General features: G+C 45.0%; 1 protein-coding gene across 1 annotated transcript in view; it reads right to left on the bottom strand.

Annotated features, from left to right (window-relative positions):
- The window catches only part of COL22A1 (collagen type XXII alpha 1 chain), a 310,548-nt gene that overhangs the window by 276,992 nt on the left and 13,764 nt on the right, over positions 1-19,792 (bottom strand). Inside the window, exon 2 of the mRNA XM_075920074.1 lies at positions 18,039-18,121. The gene's annotated coding sequence lies outside the window, so the exon portion shown is untranslated. The remainder of the gene's footprint in view (positions 1-18,038; positions 18,122-19,792) is intronic.

The raw sequence follows: 19,792 nt of genomic DNA, 5'->3' as shown, positions 1-19,792 counted from the left end.
TCACAGAATGGCCATCAGAGCACCTGTGCTTTTTCCCATAGGGGTTTCTTGCACATGAAACTCCTCTGGAGCATCCACACTTGCCTTGCTGCACAATAGCTGTAGCGCTAAAAGCAGTTATGCCTCAGAAAAGGAGGTTTACCTACGGCGGAAAAAGCCCTCTGTTCTGCTGCTTAACTGCCCATTTAATTGCATAAGAGCTCATTTGAGGTGTGGATGCTCTGCAGGTTTTTGCGCAACAACAGCTGTCTAAACATTGTAGGGTAGACATAGCCAGAGCATGCTATATTTTCCACAGCTGATAAGACATCTGGGCATGGAGAAACAATGCTTATCACACCTCCTACACTCATTAGAAATAACATTTTAGAGGTGACAAATAAATGCAATTGCTCATTCTCTTCAGCCACCTGAAATGTAAAGGCTCAAGCATTTGGATAGATTAAGTGATCACTATAACATATGAAGATAAACCATCTCACAGAACTGGAAGGGACCTTGTGAGGTCATTGAGTCCAGTCCCCTGCTATCATAGCAGGACCAAGTACCATCCTTGACAGATTTACCCCAGCTCCCTAAATGGTCCCATTGAGGATTGAATTCATAACCCTGGATTTAGCAGACCAATGCTCAAACCACTGAGCTACCCTCCCCCCAAATCAAACATGCTGGTAAAAGTTATTGATGTTGTCCTTGATGGGTTGCAGCCTTGAGGCCTATGAAATGCTGGTGTTCAGAAACTTTCCAGCAGGTGTCACTATGGCACAATGAGGCAAAGAAACTTGGTGCTAGGCAACCAGACCTAAGGATGACTGAACTGAAATAGCTTGGACAGTTATAGTCAGGGTTTACTTTTAGATAAGCACACTACTGACATTCCAATCGGTCAGTCTCATTCACAAGACTAAGAGCCAAAAATATTGAAAATTGCTATGGGAGTTTTCATCCCAGTTTTTAAAACTTTGGAATTGTGGCTCTGGAAAACTAAGAGTGGTCCAACAGCACTTATGTAAAATCAACCATCTTTTCAGTAGTCGGCTGCTCCTTTCTCGAGTCTCTGTCATCATTGTGCAACTAGACATGACAAAACACTCAAGTTTTATGAATAATTTTAAAGAAATAACCTTTGCTAATTTTAGCCCATGTGAGCCCCAAAAGAAAGGGGACAGATTTCCAGCTGGTGTAAATCAGAAGAGCTCCAATGAAATCAGTTTACGCCAGTTAAGAATCTGATCCACAGTGTTTACATTGGTGATCATGTCTGGCTTATAAGTGTGGCTTGTAATAGACTTCCACTTCCAATGGACAGCTATACCTTCAAAAATCATACATTACCAGACCACAGAATTATGTTATGTGAATTAAAGGCAACAATGTGTGATCAAGAGATTCTTCCTTGCTAAACATTTGAAGAACTAAGTACCACTACCTTAAAAGATATTTCAAAATAAATTGCTATGTCCAGGAGAAAAATAGTGGGACTCAAAACCAGAATGCCTGCTCCAGATCTAGGCAGGTGATGACTATTCAATATACATAGAGTGCTCAACACCCTTTTTGCTGTAGACCCAGGCCTCATTTGAACAGAGAACCAGTTGTATGAAAATATAGCATATTGTTTGTATATAGAGAGGAATTAACTGAGTCTGACCCACAACCATTTAAACGTGTGTGCAATTTTATCTTGAGGGGTGTATTACTCTGATGGCAATAGGATTACTTGCATCATTATTGTTACACTCCCACATGCACTAATAGAATTGGAGACAAGGTATTTTAGTGAGGGCTCTAATCTACTACAGAATTTGCTTCCCATTTTATTTCATTGACGTGAGAATGTGTCAACCCTGAGGGTGCAGTGGAAGGTCAGTATTTTTCTCTCAGGCTGTTCCTAGACAGAGGAATAAAGAGGTGCATGGTTTTTCCTTGCTGCAGTGAAAAGGAGGAAGCACCTCTGGGATCCTCTCCAGACTTAAAAGTTTTCCATCTCTGCCATGCACCTCTTTATTCCTCTCTCAAGGAACAGCCTGAAAGAAAAATACTGACTTTCCACTGCACCCTAAGAGTCGACACATTCTCACTTCAATGTTCAAATAACCAAGCCCAGATTAGTGGACAGCTCCAGACATTTCTTCGGGTGACTCTAGGATGCTGCTGGTAAAGGACTGAAGAGGACACGACATAAGCCATAGTTTGTGACTGGTGTCTAGACTGAGGTGGATTAGCCACTGGGACAACAGGGTCTGTGCCCATGGGGAGCTGGAAAAATGGGTTCCTCTGTATCTCAACCTCCTTTGTCCACCTGCCTGGGGCTCCTGCCAGGTTGGAGAGTCGTGGCTTGTGCCAATCTGCCCACCCAGTGCTCCTGCCAAGGAGTGGGGCAGAGTTTCATGGGCTTTTTCCGCTCTACCCACTTAGCTCACCTGCTGAAGGGTGGGGGAAACACACCCATGACAGCTCCAGTCCCAGCTAGAGTGCCAACAGGGGGGTATGGTGGGACAAGCCCCTGCTCTCCAATCCCATTTCCTCAGCAGGATGGGCAGAAGGGGTGGGGAGGGACTCCCCCTTGCTGTGGCCAAGGGCCGACCCCATAAAAGATTATAGACAGAGACAAAGCAATCACATGGTGAATTGTCTCTCGTGCTCCAAAGGTGAGAGATGGCAGCATCTGCCTCATGGGGCTCTGAATTAGTTCAATGCTCACCCCTGTTCTCAAGGCAGGTTGAAAGCTTGAAATACCTTTGTGGAATCAGCAATCAGCTGCGTCTCTGGGACATTAGCATGATCTCCGAAATCTCTGCAATATTTCAGACAGGTCTTTGGAAGATTCTGGAGGTTCTCATTAATTGGGACATTCAGCTATGTCACCACTCTCTAGATTTTGGGTGAGGGCAGCCATTCAGTGGTGTTGATTGTAAAGTTCTAGTTAAGAGTCTCATTGTATCCCCACAGAGTTGGTACATGAGGGCTGTGTCTAGACTGGCAAGTTTTTTCCGCAAAATCATCTGCTTTTGCGGAAAAACTTGCCAGCTGTCTACACTGTCCGCTTGAATTTTCGGAAAAGCACTGACGATATCATGTAAGATCGTCAGTGCTTTTCCGGAAATACTATGCTGCTCCCATTCGGGCAAAAGTTTTTTGCGGAAACAATAGTGTTTCCGCAAAAAAGCCCCGATCATGAAAATGGCAATCGGGGCTTTTTTGCAGAAAACCGTGTCTAGATTAGCCACGGACGCTTTTCCGCAAAAAGTGCTTTTGCAGAAAAGCATCCTGCCAGTCTAGACGTGCTTTTCCGAAAATGCTTTTAACAGAAAACTTTTCCGTTAAAAACAGAAAATCATGCCAGTGTAGACATAGCCGAGCTGCATATTCAGCAGCCAAGCATATCAGTACAAGAGTCACTGTTCAACATGTGCCCACATCAGCACCCCATGTTGTACCCAGGAGTTTTCAGGCAAGACTAGTCCTTACTTCTTTCTTTTCACAAGGAGCTGTAAAAGTTGAGCTTCCGGCCAAGGTTACTCAACTGCTTTTGAGTAATATCATTAGCCCACAGACATTTACTTTTCCCTCCCCCCCCGCATCCCCCTTCTATGAAAAGGACAAATCAAATTTCAGAACAGGTGTTCATTTTTTAAAATTGTATCCATTGGTATATATGGTTGTGACTATTTTCTTCCACTATTTGATCTGAGGAAGTGGGTCTGGCCCACAAAAGCTCATCATCTAATAAGCCATCTTGTTAGTCTTTAAAGTGCCACATAGTCCTGTATTTTGCTTCAGCCTTCTAGTATATGTTAGACACAAAGCCCTGACTCTGCAACTCAGAAGACACTGAAACAGCAGACCCAAAGCTGAATTACATTGCAAGCATATTGCAGCAGGAGTCCCTCTTACCCAGGCTACTGCTGGAGCCAGCCTCTCCCTCCCAACCCCAGGGATTGGGGTTTGCAACAAGTCTCTGTAGTAGGGAGCCCAGCCACTGGTCCTGGGACCCCCTCCCCCAGCTGTTTCCATTCTAGTGCTGGAATGAATCACTCTCTAGCCTTTTGCTGTCTATCTCCTGCACTTCTCTTTCCGTCCTCTCATTCACCACCCTCCACTCCCCCAGCTTCCAATTGCTGAGGCTTTTAAAGGCCTTCAGACAGACAGCAGTGGAGTCAGCTGGCCCCAAACTGCCTGAGCCAGATCCCTCCCAGCTGCTGCTAATTGTCCTGCAGCCCTCTGCTTCTATAAACAGGTCTTTTAGGCTTTTGGGGCTACCTTTTTCCTCCTCTGCAATAGCCCTCTGGCCTGATCCTGCCACCTTATGCATCTATTTTTCTTGCATTTTATGTTTCCTTGATGTCAATTTATTCAGCACATTATGGCCTTCCCTCCCCCCACCCCCAAAAGCTTAAAACAACAAACAAACAAACCAGAGTACAGCGAGAGAAGAAACCCCTGCCCTTGTTGGCAGTCTGGCTGTAAAGAACCACAGAGGTGTTGTTCAAGTCACAAATCTAGCCCTCTGGTAAAACTTAGTACAATTTCACCGCAGTGAAAATACAGGAGCAAATCCACAGAAGTCAATGGAGTTACACTGGTAGAAAACTCGTGCAAAAGAGGGATAGCTGACTTGAGTATTTAAGAAGGCGTCACTTGGAAAATTATGTTTGGAAAAGGGAATATAAGGGATAGACTCAAAACACTGATGCAAAAGATACAGCATAATCTCTTGCTCTGATGTACAGCTAGTACAAAGTCTTTATATTCAAAACAGTTTAATTCAGAGCCTTCCTACTTCTGCTTTTATGACAAACTTAAAGTTCAGACACACTGCAGAAGTTAAAAGATAGAAAAAGACCTATTTGGCCATCTATTCCATTTCCTACCACTTATAGCACCATTCTCTATATTTTCTAGTAGTTTGACCAGTTTAAATCATTTGAGTGATGGGGTTTCCATTGGTTGGCTGAAGACAATTTCCACCTGCTAGCAGCAAACATGCACAGATCACACACGGCTACTGCAAAAATCAATTATTCAGGGTGAAATATAAAGAACATGGCCTAATTATAGACACGGTTGTATCATGCATGCAGGATCCTTGCACATTTGCTGGGACTGGGCAGTATAACAGAGCACAGAAATGAAACATTCTTCTTGCTGCCTAGGCCAGTTTTTTTATTAATTGCTTAATTTCACCCCATTATGCCTATGCCACTAACTGTGACAATGGGCCATGTAAATTTAATGGCCCAGGTATTCTGCATTCATAACATGACTTTGCACTGTCACCTTAACGAACGTCTGCAGTAGCCATCTCTAAAGAAGAGGTTAGCTTGAGGTGGAAAAATGGTGTCTAATTATATAGAACTTCAGAAAAATAACACAGCACATTAATATATTCTGCATCCCAGTATAGCCAACGTGTTCTGTGTGCGCCTTTAGACTACTCAACTAGGCAGTTTATTATCTGAATTGTTGCTGATGAGCAGGAAGTGGACCAAGTAACAGGCAGATAAAAGAGAGGAATTTTATTAGTCTGTGTTTCCACAGACCTTTGTCAGAAGCTTTCTAAAAAATTCTTAAACAAAAAACAGGACTATGTAGCACTTTAAAGACTAACAAGATGGTTTATTAGTGATGAGCTTTTGTGGGCCAGACCCACTTCCTCAGATCAACTTGTGGAAGAAAATAGGCATGACCATATATACCAAAGGGATACAATAAAAAAAAAGTGAACACATATAAAAAGGACAAATCAAATTTCAGAACAGAGGGGGGATGGAGAGGGAGGTAAATGTCTGTGAGCTAATGATATTAGAGGTGATAATTGGGGAAGCTATCTTTGTAATGGGTAAGATAATTCATGTCTTTGTTAAGACCCTGGTGTAAAGTGTCAAATTTAAGCATGAATGACAGTTCAGAGGTTTCTCTTTCAAGTCTGGTGTTAAAATGCCTTTGAAACAGTATGCAGGTAATCAAGTCGTTGAGACAATGCCCTTTCTGGTTGAAATGGCAAGAAACTGTTTTTTCTTTGTGATACTGTCTGATATCCATTTTGTGTGCATTGATTCTTTGGCGAAGCATCTGAGACATTTGTCCAATGTACATAGAAGATGGACACTGTGGGCACATGATGACATAAATTATATTTCTCGATGAGCAGGAATATGTGAAATTAAATTAAATTGATCACCAAATGAAATAAATGGGTAGCAGGTTAAAACGGATAAAATAAAGTTCTTCTTCACACAGCGTGTAGTCAACCTCTGGAACTCCTTGCCAGAGAAGGCTGTGAAGGCTAGGACTATAATAGAGTTTAAAGAGAAGCTAGATAATTTCATGGAGGTTAGGTCCATAAAAGGCTATTAGCCAGGGGATAAAATGGTGTCCTTGGCCTCTGTTTGTCAGAGGCTGGAGAGAGATGGCAGGAGACAAATCGCTTGATCATTGTCTTCGGTCCACCCTCTCTGGGGCACCTGGTGCTGGCCACTGTCGGTAGACAGGATACTGGGCTAGAAGGACCTTTGGTCTGACCCAGTACGGCCGTTCTTATGTTCTTATGATCTTATAACTGAATTGGTTAGGTCCAATAATGATGTCAGCAGAGTAAATATGTGGACAAAACTGGCAACGGGGTTTGTTGCAAGGAAAGGTTCCAGGGTTAGTATTAGTGTGGTATGTACTGTGGTTGTTGGTAAGAATCATCCTGAGGTTAGATGGTTATATGTAGGAGACTAGGGGTCTGTCTCCCAGAGCCTCTCAGAGTATAGTATCCTGTTCTAATATAGGTTGTAGTTTATTGATAATGTGTTGGACGGGTTTAAGTTGGGGGCTATAGGTGATGACAAGTGGTGTTCTATTGTTGGTTTTCTTGGGTCTGTCTTTAAGTAGATGGTTTCTGGGTATTCGTCTGGCTCTTTCAATTTGTTTTTTTATTTCTCCAGATGGTTAATTGAGGTTTATAAATGCTTGGTAGAGATCCTGAAGTTTCTGGTCTCTGTCAATGGGATTAGAGCAAATGCGGTTGTATTGAAGGACTTGGCTATAGATGATGGATCGTATGGTGTGTTCTGGATGGGAGCTGGAGGCATGAAGGTAACTGTATGAGTCGGTGGGTTTTCTGTGGAGAATGGTGTCTAGTTTACCATTGGTGATTTGTACTGTGGTATCCAGGAAATGGATCTCTCGTGTAGAGTGGTCCAGGCTGAGATTGATGGTAGGGTATAGGTTGTTAAAATCTCTGTGGAATGTCTCCAGTGTTTCTTGGCCGTGCGTCCAGATCATAAAGATGTCATTGATGTAGTGTAAATAGAGAAGTGGTAAAAGGGGACGGGATTTGAGGAAATGTTGTTCTAAGTCAGCCATAAAGATGTTAGTGTACTGTGGGGACATGCAGGTACCCATGACTGTGCCACTGATCTGGAGGTATAATTTGTCCTCAAAGTGGAAATAATTGTGGGTGAGAACAAAGTTACATAGGTCTGCTGCCAAATTGGCAGTGGTGTCCTCTGGGGTAGTGTTTCTAATTGCTTGTAATCCGTCTTCATATGGGATGTTGGCGTATAGAGCTTCTACATCCATGGTAAGAAGGATGGTGTTACCAGGGAGGTTATCTGAGAGTTTTGATGGAATAGTTAAGAGATTACAGGCCTGATCCAAAGCCCACTAAAGTAAAAAAAAAGACTCCTCGGGAGGGCAATGTGGATTGTATCAGAAGGTCCACATGTGGCAGCCAATCTAGAGTTTTGGAACATCTGTACCAGAGGGAAGATGGGCCCTAATGACCGATCCATTCTAAATCCATCCTCAAGACCTACTTCTGCCGAGATGCCTCCAAGAAGTCGTCCAGGCAGCCAAGGCTGGGATGAGCGGCAGCCAAAGACAACTGGCCTCATATACTTGAGAGAGTTTGTCCTTGAGTCAGTCTGCCTGCCTGTTCAAGAACTGCTCCTAAATGGTAAAAGCTAGGACAACCAAATGTGGTATGCAGCTTGCTCTTATCATAACTTAAAGCAAGGTCAGGGTTTGAGTGTGCCAGGAAAATGGGATGTCCCAAAATGGGGTTGCTTCTCAGAAAACCATAAAGAAAAGAAACAGAATCACCAGACACGTGAAAGGAGAAGGCTGAAGCTCTTCCCCCCAGTTTGTTCGGGAACATTGCTGGCTGTTCTCCTACGTCAGGGAGTGAAAGGAAAGTGCACAGTTTGCTGCATTCCTCACTCTGGCTGGGGAGCGCAGGGGGCAGACGAATCTGGACATGCCCCAGCCAGGAGACATGCACCCCTTCCCCGGCTATGCCCACTAGAGCTGCAGCAGCCATGGCAAGGCAATTCTCATCTGGCCCGAAGCTGCTGTGGTGAGAGAGGGCTGGGGTTTTCCTCTCCCTGGGCCAGCCTGCATCCTGAACCCTTCATCCCCAGCCCCACCCCAGAGCAATGATTTAAATGAAGCATGGACATTTTCATTTCATTCTCCCTCTCCCCCCCCCCCAAAAAAAAAATTGAGTTAAGGTCCTGCACAGGAGAAATGGGAGGTGACCTTCAAGTCTCGGAACTATCAATTTGTGCACAGTTGAGCTATCTAAACACTATTTCCTCCAAACTTTCCTCCCTTCCCTTCTAGTGCTTATTATATTTAAAAGTTATTCCCTGTCTCAAATTAGACTACAAACCCTTCAGAGCAGAGAGCAGGTATCTTCAAGGCCTCTGCCTGGTAAGTGTAATATGAACAATAGTCAGAACTACGTAACCCCAGCTAATTCCAACATACTGTGGAGAACCAACATTTTACTTGCATCCTCAAAGAACTCCACTTGAATCCCAGTCACTTCTGAGAGCGCCCAGCTGGACCTGCTCTGGGAATGAACCCTGGCTGTGGAATGAAGGAGGCTGTTTGTCAGATCCCTGCTGCATTAGCTGAAGAAGTTGGAAGGGGTGTAGGAAACGAGGCAGAGGACTGCAGGAAGAGAACAGACAGCCGCGTGGTCAGTGCAGCTGAATGCTGCCTTGGAGATAGGGCTGTCAGGTGTCCGGTCAAAACGGGGAGCTGGCAGTGTCCAGTCACATCTACTGAGCGGACACCCAAAGTCTGGTTACCTCAGCAGGGAGAGGTGAGGCGGCACGGGCTTATCACCCACGCCAGTCCTACTCAGCCAAGGCTGCCTCTTACCTGCTTTGGGAAGTTGCAGCTCCCAGCTCTACCTCCTCAGGAGAGCCCCTCCTGACCTGGGCAGATGAATGGGGGTGATGGGGGGCAGATGAAGGGAAAAGCCCTGAGTGGCAGGAGACATGGGGAGGTTCTGGTACTCCTGCAGGAGTGGGGGCAGGGGAAGGATGACAGACTCGCCAGGCCCCTGGACGAGGTAGGGGCCCTGGCTCTGTACTAATAGAAGGGGCAGGACTGGGAGGCAGCCAACCCTCAGTGACACCCAGACTGCATTGCACCCATCACCCACCCAGCCCTTTGGCCACCTGAGGCTGCGGCAGTGATTTAAAGAGCTCAGGGATGAAGCAGCCAGGATCCCTGGGTCCTTTGAATCATCAGGCCCCAGGATAGTTACCCACATTGCCTCTCCGCCCATCGGCTGGAGAGTCTGGTTTTTAAATATTACAAAGTTGGCAACCCTCCCTAGAGAGTCTGATCTCTGCCTCTGTCACAGAGTCCCTGTATGTTGCTGGGCAAGTCACTGAAACCAACTTCTCCCCTGTGGTCACTACTGGTGTATTCCTCATTTCCTGCGTACCCCACGTGACACCTTGCGGTAGGAGCTGCAGAAATGTGGGGCACTTGCGGGTGAAATTGACATGAGTGGGCCCTGTGCTTTAAAGTGCTTTAAAAATGCCTAGCACTTTGAAAAAAAATAAAGTCTCGGGTGTCTCAAATTGGGCACCCAAAGCTAATGGATACTCGGGACCCTAAGGTCTCAGAGCTTCAGTTCCCCATCTGTAAAAGGGAGCTGATGCTGCACCCTCTCCTCACAGGTCTTGTGAAGTATTCAGATGAGCGTCATAGAAAAATCCAGGAGGAAGTGAATAATTCTGTCTCTGAGCAAGTTTTGAATAGTGTACAGTAAATAAGGCCAAAGGTCTTACATTGAACAATGACAAACAAAATACAGAATGGCTGCTCTTTAAGACATGGAAGGAGACTTCTATGGAAAATAATATGTCATATTGTCTGAACATCTCAAAGGGGTAGCTGTGTTAGGGTAGGTCTACATTGCATTCCTCTTTCGAGAGAGGAATACAAATGCAGCAGAGCGAAATTGCACATGAAGGGTGGATTTGAATTTCTAGTGCTTCATTTGTATAATGGCATCCGGGCACCTTTTTGAAATATCCTATTTGAAAGGAAAAAAACACAGTCTAGACGGGGTTAGTTAAAAAAAAAACCCTTCTTTCAAAATAACCCTTAAACCTCATTTTTTAAGGAGTAAGGGTTATTTTGAAAGAAGGGTTTTTTTTCAGAATAACCCCGTCTAGACTGCATTTTTTCCTTCAAAATAGGTTATTTCGAAAAAGTACCCGGACGCCATTATGCAAATGAAGCACAGGAATTTCAAATCCACGCTTCATTTGCAATTTCGCTCTGCTGCATTTGTATTCCTCTCTCGAAAGAGGAATGCAGTGTAGATATACCCTTGGGCTGTGTCTAGACTACAGGTTTTTTTTTAAAAAAAAGAGGCCTTTTTTCAAAAAAAACTTCCCCTGCATCTAGACTGCCACCTCCTTCATTTGAAATTAAATCAAAAGAACGCAGCGGGTTTTTCAACCATGGTAAACCTAATTTTACGAGGAAGAACGTCTTTTTTCAAAAGCGCTCTTTTTTGAAAAAAATGCGTTCTTGAATGCAAACAGGGCTTTTTCGAAAGAGAGCATCCAGACTGCCTGGGTGCTCTCTTTCAAAATAGTGGCTCGCTTTTTTGAAAGAAGTAGTTGCAGTCTAGACACTCTCTTTCAAAAGAGGCTTGTAGTCTAGACATATCCTTAGTCTGTAACTTTAAAAACAACTAAAAGAAAACCCCGAGTAGTCCTGTGGCACCTTAGAGACTAACCAAAATACAGTATATGTATAGTATCATGAGCTTCCGTGAGCAAAACCCACTTCCTCAGATGAGATGATATTGTTAGTCTCTAAGGTGCCACAGGACAACTCATATTGTACGAAAAATTCTTAATTAAAGCACATGCACGGGGGGGATTAAGGGTGTAGAGTCAATTTTTATTCTGACATTTTCTAACTTCTGAGCGCTCTGCCTTTGCAAGCGTAATGATATTCTGCAACTGTACTTTGTGGGTGCAATATACCAACACCCCCACCACTCACACCGCCACACACAGATCAAACTGATAGAAAGGGTGAGATTCAGATTCAGAATTCAGTAATTCTTTGCTCCTTGTCATATGCTGAGACCATGCATCTGTCAGCCTGATCTCTTTTGTAAAAGCGTCTCTGGCAGACTCTCTAAAACGAGCTCTTACTGGTCTCCTGCCAAATTGTAGCAGTTCTAAAATACTCTACTAAGCACCAGTTGAGGGCTTTACGAAGTATTTTTTGCCTGCTGCAGACACACACAGTCTGCAGGCTAAAGCCTAGATGGAATGCCCCTAAGCATATGTACTCAGTGATTTACAAAGGGAAAGTTAGCTCATGATTTTTTTTTTTTTAAATTAATGCTTGCACAGTATTCACCTTGTGGACTAATTACCACTATTGATAGTCTGAGAACCACACACAACACTCATCTGTGCTAAAACATCCTCTTGTTGTTACCCCAGTCTTCTCTGTGCCAAAAAACCTCCTTTGTGTGTCTTGGCCGCTTATGTCAAGTCTTGTTGTAGATTGTAAACTCTCTGGGGTAGGGCCAGAAGTTTACATTTTCTATGAGGGTATGTATACACTAGCTCCCTAGTTCGAACTAGGGAGGCTAATGTAGGCATTTGAAGTTGCAGATGAAGTCCAGGATTTAAATATCCCAGGCTTTATTTGCGTGTTGCCGTCCGGTCGCCATTTTTAAATTCCACTAATCCGAAGTAACTACCCGTGGCTACACGCAGCAGTGAAACGGTAATTCGAACTGTTTAGTTCGAATTAACTGTTACACCTCATTCCATTTAAAAATGGTGACTGGACGGGACTAGTTTGAACTAGGGGGCTAGTGTAGACATAACCTGAGATGCTCAGTATTTTGAAGCCTGCCTATGTTTGAGCCTGCTCGGTGTTAATGCAGTAACATTTTAAATAACGCTAGTTAATAGACAAAAAAAATCCCTCTCCAAATTCTTCTTCCCCCACCCCATCATTTTTGAGTGTATCAGAGCATGACAGCCCTGAAACAGCAATTCCCTATCCACAGCCACCCACATACTTGGCAGTTTTCACTGAGCCAGCATTAGATGCATTTATAGTTGCAGAAGAGACAGACTAGCCAGGGGTATGTGGTGCCAGACTACTAAAGGCTTTGGCTAAAAGACAGCCAGAGGCCTTGCCAGCTTGCCTCGTCCAGGCAAGGGCCCCAATTCAGATCTTTCACTTGTTTGATACCCCCTATTTACTACAGTGGATTAAGTCCTGATGTAATAATCATGGGAGACCACAACTAGGCCCACAGTGAGGTCTAAATGGAACTCCTATAGGTCAAACAGTAGAGGCTTTAGAAGAGCCCGTACGGGTTCTACCCCGGATACCACATACCTCAGGTATAGGCATCTGTGTTGTACGTGTGCAGCAAATGGATTCTTTGCAGCGAAGGAGACAGCTGACCAAGAAATGTTTTATGTGAGAGCTCACTGCGCTGCTTCGCCAGAGCTGAGCTCTAGAGACATATGGAGCTGACGTGGAGAAAGCGACTGGACCCCAGTTTTGTGCCAAGCAGGCCCTGAGGTGTTTCAGGCCAGAAGACTGCTAGGGGATAGGGTTGCCAGGTGGACTATCTCGTTCAAAACCAGACAGTCCAGTATTTGAGCTTTCTGTTCAGGAAACAAATTGAGAACATAGAAATGTCGGGTGTTTTCTAAATGAGATGTAATGTAGATTGTGATGTAATGTCAAGTGTATCCGGTATTTTTGTTGAAACCATCTGGCAACCCTACTAGGGAAAAGCTTATTGATGAACAGGCCATTCATGATGGGATGGCAAGATCTACCCGCACCAGGCCCATTTCCTGCTTTATATCCACAGGGAAGTTATTCCAGCGCCTCACATGAAACCTGATCTTTTCTTTTCCAGTACAGTGCAGGAGTATGTAAATAAAAGGGCCCCTGTGTCATGCCTTTATATAGAAACCGGAGTCTTGGGAGTGAGCTATGGATGGGGTTACAGCCTAAATTGGTTTTGAAATATGCTGCCTATTTTTTATCAATGAAGGGACAGGTGGTGGAGCCCGGATTTGGGTGCATTTCCTTGCCTGAGTAACTCCGTCCCAATGGCACCAAGGGTCTCATGGGATTCCTTGTCCCAGGAGGAGGAAGAGTTCACCAGGGTGACGGAGGGGTCTATAACCGAGCCCCTAACCTCTCTTTTAGTTCAGGATGGTTTATAGCAGGGGTGGGGAACAGATGCAGCCCTCAGCTTGCCTGGATCTGGCCCCTGAGGCTTGGGGTTCCCCCCTACCCCGCATTGGGGAGCTCATGCTGGTGAAAGGTGGTTAGAGGTTTGTTTGAATCATAGAATTTTAGGGCTGGAAGAGATCTCAGGAAGGCATCGAGTCCAGCCCCGTGCCCAAAGTAGGACCAACCCCAACTAAATCATCCCAGCCAGGGCTTTTTCAAGCTGAGACTTAAAAACCTCTAGGGATGGAGATTCCACCATCTTCCTAGGTAACCCATTCCAGTACTTCACCACCCTCCTAGGGAAAGAGTTTTTCCTAATTATCAACCTAGACCTCCCGCACTGTAATTTGAGACCATTGCTCCTTGTTCTGCCACCCCTCACTACTGAGAACTGCCTCTCTCCATCCTTGTTGGAACTTCCCTTCAGGAAGTTGAAGGCTGCTATCAAATCCCCCCTCACTCTTCTCTTCTGCAGATTAAATAATCCCAAATCCTTCAACCTCTCCTCATAGGTCATGTGCTCCAGCCCCCTTATCATTTTGATTACCCTCCTCTGGACCCTCTCCAATGCATCCACATCCTTCCTATATGGGGGTCACAGAACAGGATGCAATATTCCAGATGTGGCCTCACCAGTGCCAAATAAAGGGGAATAATCACTTCTCTGGAGCTGCTAGAAATACTCCTCCTAATGCAACCTAATATGCCATTTGCCTTCTTGGCTACAAGGGCACACTGTTTACTCATTTCCAGCTTCTCATCCATTGTAATCCCCAGGTCCTTTTCTGCTCAACTGCTACTTAGCCAGTCAGTCCCCAGCCTGTAACAGTGCTTGGAATTCTTCTGTCCCAAGTGCAGGACTCTACACTTGTCCTTGTTGAACCTCATCAGATTTCTTTTGGCCCAATCCTACAATTTGTCTAGGTCACTCTGGACCCTATCCCTACCCTCCATTATATCTACCTCTCCCCCTAGAGTAGTGTCATCTGCAAACTTGCCAATGCAAGCTTGTTTCTCACTTATGTGCAGCCCTGGACTGATTTTTCTGTGGGTCAGTGGCCTCTGACCAAAAAAGGTTCCCCACCCCTAGTTCATGGGACTACATTGTGATTTGGACCATGGCCCCACAAAAGGATGCCAGACCCATTTGCTTGGGCTACTAGGCCCTTGGATCCAGGCCTGCCTATGCCCTCTCAGAAGAGGCATTCAGTGGGTCAAGTCTTACTAGTTGTATATGCCCTGACATGCTGGCCAGCACAGCAGAGGGGTGCTGGAACAGACCAGCACCGACTGACTCTCCAGAGCAAATGGGAATCAGCGAGGGAATTGGGACAAAAGGGTGCTTCCTCACCTGGAGTATCACAGCACAGGTGCCCCTTGCTCAGCTCTGTGAGTAAAGACACAATCTATCCCATAGCAGACACTGTAAACAAAAGCATCTCTTGCCACAAAAGGTTTAGTCATCTCTCTCCATCAGCACCACATAATGGCTACGTCTACACTGGCATGATCTTGCGCAATAACTCTTTTGCGGAAGAGTTCTTGTGCAAAAACTCTTCCAGAAGAGAGCGTCTACACTGGCATGTGCTTTTGCGCAAGTGCATCCTTGCCAGTGTAGACTCTCTCTTGCACAAGAAAGCTCTGATGGCCATTTTAATCATAGGGCTTTCTTGCACAAGAAATTCATGTTGCCTGTCTACACTGGCCTCTTGCGCAAGAACAGTTGTGCAAGAGGGCTTCTTCCTGAGCAGGAGCATAATAGTTCTTGTGCAAGAAGGCTTGATTTCATACATTAGAACGTCAGTGTACTTGTGCAAGAACTCACGGCCAGTGTAGACAGACAGCAAGTTTTTGTGCAAAAGCAGCCGCTTTTGTGCAAGATCGCACCAATGTAGACACAGCCAATGAGTTGAAGGAGGAAAGAGCAAGGGTGGGGAGCAGGAACCCAGAAACAGATTCAACACAGCTGCTTGTGTTAATCCAAACTTCTTGGAACATCACTACCCAGCTGAGGCGTAGAAAAAACCGACCAACGAAACTGCTCGCTGCCCTGAAATTAGAGTTACAGCTCCACGAAGAGCTAACATTGGCAGCTGGGGCCTTTTGCAAGGGAGAGCCCATGCCTGTCTCTCTGGCTAGGTCTAGACTGCTGCTTTTTTTCAGAAAAAGGTACGCAAATTGCGCTGAGTGATTTGCGTACCTTTTTCTGATTGTCTACACTGGGCCGAATTTCGGGAAAAAACCCTCTTTCAGAAGAGCTCTTCTTCCTCTTGAAACAAGGAAGACAGGGCTTCCAAAAGAGCACACCTGCTCTTCCACAAAAAATGTTGGAAGAGCAGACATGTTCCCTGGACGCTGTGGATTTTTTCTGGGATACCTCCAGTATCCCGGAAAAACTCCGTAGTCTAGACATAGCCTGTTATTGGCCACTGCCTTCAACATCACGAGTAAGAAGAAAAACAGAGGCAGTGGTGGAGGAAAGATAAAGGAGTCCTACAGAAAAGTGTCTGGAAGCAGCAAATGAAGAGGAGGTAGCCAGGCAAGGGCCTGCAATCCTTACTAATTTTACAATTAGTAAAATGTGACAGCCTGAAGCGGGACTACTAGGCCGCTCTCAGAGAAAGGATGGAGAGAGACCAAAGAGCCCTCCAGAAAGGAGCATTGCAGGGAGACTCTTCAGGAAGCTGGAGGGAGATCCCAGTTTCCTCTTCCTAAATCTTGCACCCACTTGGAACTCTCATACCACGCAGTCCCAGACAAAGGGTATAAATGGGCAACAAGTTCCCACTGGAAGCAAAGGTAAGCTTGTGCCCCCACAGCTCACCAGCTGCAGAGAGGATCGACAGAGACTCATTCTATCCATCAAGTCCTGTTCCAGCTCTGTGTGCCTCTGGCAGGTGGAGAGATAGAAACGGATCAACAGTTCCAGCATTCACTGGAAGGAATCTCAGCCATCCTGCTATATTTTTGTCAGCTCCTTTCTCTTCCCTGCCCCCAACCCCCTCCTTTTCATTCATTGTGCAGAGATTAGAAAGTGGTGGCATCTGTAGACAAAAAAAGGTCCCAGCGAGAGAGCACATCAAACAATTGAAGGACTATAAGGAGCTGTGCAAACAAAGGGAGGGATAACAACGAGCCCTGGCCATTTTAATCATGCCTTGTCATTCTTTTAATTGCCCCTTGTGGAATCCTGCAGCATGGAGCTGGTCTTGAGAGACTGCGAGGTGCCTGATTCTTGTAGCTGTCCACTTCTCCTGCTGAATTTTGGTTTGCAAAAGCCAGATGCTTGGATTAACAGTAGTGATGGCCGAGCATGGAAAGCTTTGGCGAGGGAGGGGTCTCAATTCAGGCAAGTACCCAAAACTTTGGAGTTTTGATCCATCCCAAGCAGGATACCAGTTCCTCATAACCTAAGGGGAACCATCAGGCCAATTATCTATGCTAAACATCACAGGTCTACTCTACTTGACTACACTTACGCTAACTTATTTAATTCTTACAGACCTGTAGTTTGCCTTTATAATAGTCAGCTATAATGCAGGAAAAGCCAGTCCTATGGGCTTCAGGTCTTAAGGTAAAACTGATCTCTTTCTCAATATAGTAACAAAATCTCTGTGTTGTAAAACAGACTTGAATGGGGTGACCAAGATGGCATTTACTGGTGTAAAACACTGATATTAATTCTGTGTATACTGCATTATCTTATGGGAGCAGCCTTTGAGACTCTCCAGTGTCGGAAGTTTGGAATGGAACTTACGGGCAGGGAGTTCTGGGGAGTTAAACTTCAGTTAGAACGTCTTTCCTGTCACTGACTGTCTATGCATTGATCTTACTTTAGAATGCCCAGAATCATACTAATTAAACCCTGATGCCACCAGCAAATCATCTACATGTGTGTGCATGTACACAGACAGATCCTCACCTACACTTACACATCATAGCAATGGGCACAATAGATGTGCAGACTTATCCTGTATACAGGAAAAGACACACATTAGGTGTTCTATTCTGAAAGATTGCTGAAGGGCACTGTTTTTACTCCAAAGCTCTTACTTCTGTGCAGACTCATATTTTACTTTGGTGATTAAAAACAAGTTAATGGGTTCCCCCCCCCCTTATCCCTGCAGAGGCAACACAACTAAGAGCGTGAGCAGCATTCTATTCCTTCTTGTGCAACAGAATTGTTTGACAACGTTATTTTCCAGTTCTTACCTGTATATACCCATGGAACACCAAGCCGGCTGCCCAGGTGCAACCCAGAGCCTATGCTGGCCAGTGGAATTCTAATTGCTAGTGGTAACGCAGAGCAGAAGAGAACTCAGAATCACAGATATAGTCCAACCTCCTGTCTAGTACAGGTCAAAGTATTTCATTGAACAACTCTTGCCTGAAGCCCAAAGACATCCTGTCTTGATCTGAGAACGCCATGGAGTGAAGACTCCAGCATATCCCCAGTAAGTTAGCCCAGTGGTTAGTTTACCCCATTAAATTTGTACCTTATCTCCAGCCTGTATTTATTTAACTTCAGCTTCCAGTCTTTGGATCTTGTCTGCAGCACAGCACAGAGTGAGTGGCCGGGCTAGGAATTAAGGAAACAAAGTCTCCTAAGTTATGAGAAACAAACATGGAAATCCACAGTGCCATTTTTCAAGTCACTTTTCAGAGTTATCAATTCACTTTAAATCTACGACAAAAGAAATTGCAGGCAGAGACCCCATTAGCACCTCCTCAAGAACAGGTAACTGGCATATAAGGGTAGCAAGTCACCTGTCCTTCAATTACTCCATCAATACACTCAGAGCATTGCTTCTGCCTTCCAAGCAGCAGCTCATAAGGGAATGCAAACACAAGGTGATGCTGAGTTCTCAGACTGAGAAAAGCAGTTCATTTATTTGTACACAAATGCACAGAAAGTACCACCCAAAAGTTCCTTACAAAGCACTGCTGGTCTCCATAGCAATTGGCATTCAGTGTATTTCCATTGGGAAAGATTTTTAAAAGATCCTTAGGAAAGTACATTTTTCTTCATTATTTATGTATCTCTAGTTTAGTAAAGGCTTTTGGTCCTTCATATGGACTAGACTTGTTGTCCATTCTGTTTATGCTGTTTCATTTCCACATGGCATGTGCTGCATGCAAATTGCTAGAGTGAGATCCCAAATCTAAGGAGGAATTTTGCCTAAAAAATTAAGCACATTTGAATCCAAAACCACTGAACTGTGTCTTTCACGTCCAGCCCAAAGCTTTGCATATGCCACAGCAGCAGAATGACTTGCATACTTCATGCAAATCTTCAATGTATTAGGAAATTTAATGTTGTTACAACTAAGGCGACGTAAGTCCCCAAAAGAGAAAAGGATTACAACAGAACCTTATTCAGGGCTTGTCTTCACTACATGGAAGGTCACTGCTGCCGTGATCAATCTTCTGGAGTTTGATTGAGCAAGTCTAGTTAAGACTTGCTTAATGGAACTCAGAGGGCATCCCCACTGGAGTCCAGTACTCCTCCTTTTGTGAGGGGTAAGGGAAGCCGATGGGAAATGTTTGCTCCCATCTGCCTCCCACTCTGGGGACGCCACCAAGCTCGGCTTAAGGCAGGGGCGGGCAATAATTTTTGAAGGGGAGGCCACTTCAGACATCTTTGAAGTGGTTGTGGGCCTCCCCAGAAGGGGTGGAGACTTGAGCGGAAGGGGGCATTGAAATAGGTGTTGAAAGGACTTGCACCTCCCCTGGGCTCCCAGGTATCACGTTAGCAGGGGGCAGGAGCTGCGAGCCCTTTCAATGGCTTCCATTGACAGGGCTCACATTTTCCCTGTGGCTTCTGTTGCTTGACAGCTGCGGGGAAGGCACAAGCCCTTTAAATAGAAGCAGTTGAAAGAGCTTGCTGCATCCCCGGCTCCAAGGCAACATATTAGGGGGCGGGGCCAGGAACTGCTGTCCTTATCTAGCTCTTCTATTTCTCAAGTCCACAAGAGAACAGAGGCTTGATAGAGTACATTCCAGTTTTCACAGGCATTTCAGCACAAGCTTTTCTTTGCACTGCTAATACCAGTACACTCCATTCTTCTACCAACAGTGGCTGTAATAGTGTCATACATTAGTTACCGCCTCTGTTTAGGTTTGATTCATTTACTCATTTGGAATGATTTGCTTAACTACACTCAAGCCTTCACTATTTACTTTGTGTGTGAGTATCCCACTCAAACTTTTATGCTATCACACAGTCACTGTCTCTAGACACTTTGGTCCA

This window comes from Pelodiscus sinensis, chromosome 2 (assembly GCF_049634645.1).
Source record: "Pelodiscus sinensis isolate JC-2024 chromosome 2, ASM4963464v1, whole genome shotgun sequence".
NCBI classification, from domain to species: Eukaryota; Metazoa; Chordata; order Testudines; family Trionychidae; genus Pelodiscus; species Pelodiscus sinensis.
This window is presented reverse-complemented; position numbering and strand designations above follow the sequence as displayed.